Genomic DNA, 5,876 nt, shown 5'->3' on the forward strand with positions numbered 1-5,876 from the left:
CTATCAAATTTGGAATTGTCTTGCACGTGGTAGTGATTTACAGCCATGCAAAAAGCCATGCAAGATGCTGTGTGATTCTTTCTCTCTCATACGTTAAGAAAGTGGTGTGGGCCCACTATTCTAGTGTGATCAAAAGGGTGCGTAACTATCACTCCATTCCCTTTTTGACGTTGATACACTCACACTGGGTGTCTATAGTGATCAAAAGTGCAGCCCATATGATCTCACCCATTCATTTCTCACATCCAAAACCACAATCCACCGACCTCTTGCCTATTCACTGATTTTTACATCTTGCCAAAATTGCCACTTTGGTTCTCACGGTTGTGGCCCAACAATAGCAGTTTCTAAATTCTAAAAGTGGGACCCACGTGTTATTGTGCATGTGAATGGTGGCAACTTTCCAAATAGGTACAGCATGTTACTTTATTTAATTTTTTAGTAGCCACGTTTTGGACGTTTTGGGATGAAGCAAGAATAGTATTTTCTATATGCATGCATGCAAGCTGTGGGACCCACCTTAAAGTTCCAAACATAGCAGCTCTCCCACGTCTTTTGGTTCAAAACGGTAGTTTCCAAGTTGAAGTGTGGCTATTATAGTGCGCATGGGACCCACTACCAAAGTGAAGAAGAAAGTTGCTCAAAAAGCTCACTCATTCCCACGTTGAAAAGTCAAAAAGAAGAGAGAAAATTACAAAAGCAAGGTATAAAGTTGGTGAAATGGTAAAGAAGAAAAGAAGTAGTTGTTAAAATTACCAACAAATGGTGAAGTTGCTGAAATTGCCAAGGATAGTTGGGGTTTCCAAAAAAACTTTACCCACATGCCAAGATTGTGAACCTCTTTGGAGCTGAAAATAGAAGGAGATTTCCTCTATATATTGCAATAAAAGGATGACAAAAAGGTCTGGATTATTCTCGTAAGACTTTCTTTGGCATTTTTTTTCTCCCATAGTGGAATTCGGCTATCTCTCTCCATTCTCTCTACATCCCTCTTGCTCTCCTCCTCTCTCTCGGTCCTCTCTACAACTCTCTCCCATGTTCTACTCTCTCTTATTTTTTTCTTGCTCTTTTTCTTTTCTTTCTCTCAATCAAGGAACGATCCAACCGTCCGAGATCCTAGTCCAAGGCAATACCAAGGCTTGAAGGAGGGCGATCAAGGATTCAACCAAAGTTGGAGGAGAAAAAGACTAAGTTCTATTTAATTTTTGTTATTTATTTTAAGTTCAATTTGATGTAATTTTGTTTCAATTCAAGTTATGAAGAAGTAATTAGTTTTTGTTTAATTTTCTTTCAAGTTCTATATGGCAATTCTTCTCCCATCTATCTCGTATATTTTTGTTTTTCTTCCCTTTTTCATGAGTAACTAAATCCTATTTACTTAGGGTTTAGTTGAAACCATGGGGAAGGAGAAATATTTATAATTAAATCAATCTACTCAATTGAAAAAATTGTGTAGGAGTTTGTGTTTGGAAAATCCCAATCATTCATGCCATTGGCTTTCCCCTTTCGTATGAATGATTGTTGATTAACAAATATAAAGTTCTATATAATCAATGTAAATTGGAGAGTGGATTTGATTAATTACTTATAAGGAATGACATCCCTTTGATCTTATTCCTTATTGACTAGTTAATCGAATTTTCAACCTAATTCAAGAATTGTTTTAATTAATCAATCTAATCCAAACCCATGGTGGATTCTAACCCTAAGTAATCTTTTATATTGAATTAAGGTTTTTACACTATTCCAAAATACTTTCGCAATTTTTCAATTAATTTAGGCCTTTAGAATTTTAGTTTTCTAATCAGATTAGATAAGTAGTTAATCAAGATCATTAGAATTTTGGTACACTTTGCTTAAATTAAGATTTCCAAATCAAGATCGTAGTTGAATCCGATTCTTAGATTGAATAGAATACACGCTTATATATAGTGTTGGCTCCGAGGTCTAAGTCCACGGAAATCCTGAGTCCATTCCAGGCAACATTATATCATAGCTAGTATTCTAATCGGTAAAAGAATAGGATTGACAACTAGATTTCTCTTCCTTGAGTTCGACCCGTATTTACACGATCCGTGCACTTGCGGTTATTTAATTTCTCAATCAAGTTTTTGGCGCCGCTGCCGGGGAAGAGAGTTGCATTAGAGTCTTAATTATTCGAAGTGTTAGATTAGTAGTTATTTTTAGTTTAGTTATATTTTTGGTTTCTTGCCTATCCATCTCTCTTACTTGGTTTTCTTGTGTTTATGAGTGAAGGTTGGGTGCGGAACTCGGCCAATCGACTAGAAAGATCAAACCGGTTAGAGACGGCGGAAGACATCGCACCAAATCCAAATCAAGTAGTCATGGCGGAAGAACAAGAGACGCCCAAGAGTTTGCGCGATCGCTTCTATCCGGCCCGAACCGCGCAACCTTCTTGCATTAGATTGCCGATTGCGCAGGGCAATAATTTTGAGCTAAAATCGCAATTTATTTCTTTGCTTCCTCGTTTTCATGGCCTCCCTTCGGAGGATGCGTATTTATTTTTGCGTGAGTTTGAAGATGTATGTGCTTTGATTAAGTTGCAACAACTTACCGATGATGCGGTAAAGTTGCGGTTTATTACGTTTTCACTCAAGGATGGAGCAAAGAAGTGGCTCTATGGCTTACCAACGAACTCCATCACCACTTGGGAGGAGTTCGCCGTCGCTTTCCTAAAAAAGTTTTTTCCATTACATAAAACTAATAAGCTTAGGAACGATATTTTACAATTCAAACAAAAGCCATTAGAGTCATTTTCTAAGTTTATGGAGAGGTTCAAGGACCTACTCCAAGAGTGTCCTCACCATGGAATTGATGTGTGGCATTTATGCCAAATTATTTATGAGGGCATAGATTACCAAACAAAGCAACTTCTTGAGTCCATGTGTCCTAACGGTTTTACATCTTTCACAGATGAGGCCGCGGCATGGAACTTCTTACTTGATTTGGCGGAAAAAACAAGAGAGTGGGAATCCACTCAAGAAGGTGAGAGAGCCAACACAGGTAAGGGATTTCTAATAGAGGGTGCCGTGGCTAAGGAGGCCCATCTTGATAGCCTAATCAAAAGGCTAGAAGCAATAGTTGTCAAAGGACCTTCACAGGTCCATCAAATTGCACATAGTGTTCCTATGTGCAATTGGTGTCAAGCCACGGACCATGTCATGGAAGAGTGCCCAACTCTTGCTAAATTTGGTAATTCTAATGAAAATGCAAGTGCCATGGTTTTAAATAATCCATATAGTAGCACATATAATCCGGGATGGAGGAATCATCCCAACTTTTCTTGGAATCAAGGGAATTATCAAGGAGGGCCATCAAATTTCCAAGGTCAAGGCCAATTTGGCCAACCTAGGCCCACCTTCCCTTCTATGAATGTTCGACCACTCCTAACCACACCTCCACCTTTTCAAAACCCAATTTTAAATAATGTTTCAAATCAGCAACCATCGGGTTTTCCAAAACAAGGGGAGTTGGCACGCATAACTTCCTTAGAAAAGAGCATAGAACTTCTCACTAGCACTTTCATGACAAGCCAACACAATATGGAGAAGCAAATCTCCCAACTTGCCATGGCCTTGCATGAAAGGGAAAAGGGGAAGATGCCAAGTCAACCAATTCCTAATCCAAGGAATGTGGCCATAAATGGGAATCAACAACCACAGGTAAATCAGTTGAATCCCATGCAACCAAACTTGCCGCAGCAGGAGCCCTCCGATCACTGTAACGCTGTATTTGCTTTAAGGAGTGGCAGAGAATATCAAAGGGAGGAGGGCAGATCCGAACCTTCTAAAGATGCTCAAGAATCTCCAATTAAGGTAAGTAAAGAGTCATCCTCCATTGGTTCAGAAGAAGAGCCCGAACAGGTAAGTACAGAGCAGGCAGTTTCTCCACCTGAAAAAGAGTATGTGCCTAAAGCTCCTTTTCCAAGGAGACTTGCTAATAATAAAAATGTGGCTGCTAAGGAGAAAATTTTAAATATGTTTAAACAAGTGCAAATTAATATTCCATTGTTAGATGCGATTTCCGAAGTCCCGACTTATGCCAAAGTTTTAAAAGACTTGTGCACACAAAAGCGCAAGTCTAATGTACCCAAGAAGGCATTCTTGGCTGCAAACATTAGTTCCATCTTGTCTCAACAGATGGTGGCTAAGTACAAGGACCCGGGATGTCCTACCATTGCATGCACTATTGGAAATACTCATATTAATCATGCTCTTTTAGATTTAGGGGCCAGTGTGAATTTATTACCTCTTTCTGTTTTTAAACAATTAGGATTAGGAGAACTCAAACCCACCACCGTCACTCTTCAGTTGGCGGATAGATCAATGAAGAAACCGAAAGGGATGGTTGAGGATGTCCTAGTTAAAGTAGGAGAGTTCTTATTTCCTGTAGATTTCATTGTGCTAGAAACTGAGCCCGTTGCTAATATCAAGGATCAAATTCCTATAATTCTTGGTAGGCCTTTCCTTGCAAAGAGCAACGCCTTAATTGATTGTAGAAATGGTTTAATGAAATTAACTTTTGGGAATGCTTCCATGGACTTTAATGTTTTTAGATTAGGTAAGCAACCTAATTTACAAGAAGAAATTAATATGTTGCACTCCTCTCCTGAGACTAATTGTGAAAATATTTTGAATGCAGGATTTGAAGAAGCTCTGGATGAAGAAGGCTTGGAGAATGCAAGAGATATAGGGGACTCCTTTTCTGATGACCTTAGCATCCAACAAATAGAATTTGGAGCATCCCTATCTCCGCCCCTTCCCAAGCCTCCACCCAAAAAGGCCCCACAGTTAAATTTGCCGCCTTTGCATTCAAATTTAAGAAAAGCATATTTGGGTAAGACTTGCACATCTCCTGTGACAATCAAAATGGACTTAAACTCGACCCAAGAAGAAGAGTTAATTAATTTTTTAAAAGAAAATAAGGACTCTACTTGGAAGGACAAGTTTCATTTACTCAGATTGAAGTCCTTTGTTGAGTTACCAAGATCTAATTTAGAAGAGGTCATGGATCTTCATGAGCCTCTTTATTCAAATCTCTCTTAAAAGAAAAAGGTACGCCCCTCTCTTCTCTTTATTGTCCTTGTTTCTATTTTTGCATGCATTGAGGACACTGCATGATTCAAGTATGGGGGGGGTAGCTTTTAGAAACTTTCTTTTCTAATCTTTTCTATAGTTAAAGTTAGAAAATTTCCTTTCTTTTTATTTTTGGTAATTTTTCGCAAATTAGAAAGAACATGGTATTCTTAAAAAGAAAGTTGTTTTCCTATTTTAAGAAAGAAAGTTTGTGGATATTTTAATTTTGGAATTTAAAAAATTAGAAAGAATACTTTCCTTTCTTAGTTTTGTTTTCTTTTGGAATCTTTCTTTTAAAAGGATTTGAATAAGAAATAGAAATAGAAACTTGCTTTTTATATGGTATGGATAAAAAGGAAAGAAAGGTTGAAACAAAAGAAAGAAAGAATGATTTTTAGAAAGTTTGCTTCTTGATTATAGTTTTGATTTGTAGCCTTTTTGACATGAGCTATTAAGTCTGAAGGGTTTTTATGCCTAGTTCCTTAAAGCCAACTGGCTTGAGAGCAACTGACTGAAAACTACATACATGGGTCAATTAGAAAGCTTAATAAATCAAAGCATTGCACGTAATCAAAGGTAAAGTTTGGACTCATATGCATCAATGTCTATGACATATGCAAATCAAAGATTAGTCGGACACTGCTTAGTAGCCTGGGTGTCTGGTGCATGCCCTGCATGTCATTCACGCCAAAAGCAGTAGAGGATTACCAAAAAAAAAAATGAGTTCTATTCTTAGAAACTATGGGAAAAGTTGAAAGTATGGTGGACCATATAAATTTG

At 37.9% G+C, this 5,876-nt stretch overlaps 1 non-coding gene across 1 annotated transcript; it reads right to left on the minus strand.

Moving 5' to 3' along the window:
* Positions 1-2,726: 2,726 nt before the first annotated feature.
* On the minus strand, positions 2,727-2,833 carry LOC143885669 (small nucleolar RNA R71). The gene has a single exon (XR_013253536.1). It is a non-coding gene; the product is annotated as a small nucleolar RNA R71 (small nucleolar RNA).
* Positions 2,834-5,876: the final 3,043 nt, after the last annotated feature.

Source organism: Tasmannia lanceolata, unplaced genomic scaffold (genome assembly GCF_043159265.1).
Source record: "Tasmannia lanceolata isolate RefF3 unplaced genomic scaffold, GAP_Taslan_0.1 ptg000008l, whole genome shotgun sequence".
Lineage (NCBI taxonomy): Eukaryota > Viridiplantae > Streptophyta > Magnoliopsida > Canellales > Winteraceae > Tasmannia > Tasmannia lanceolata.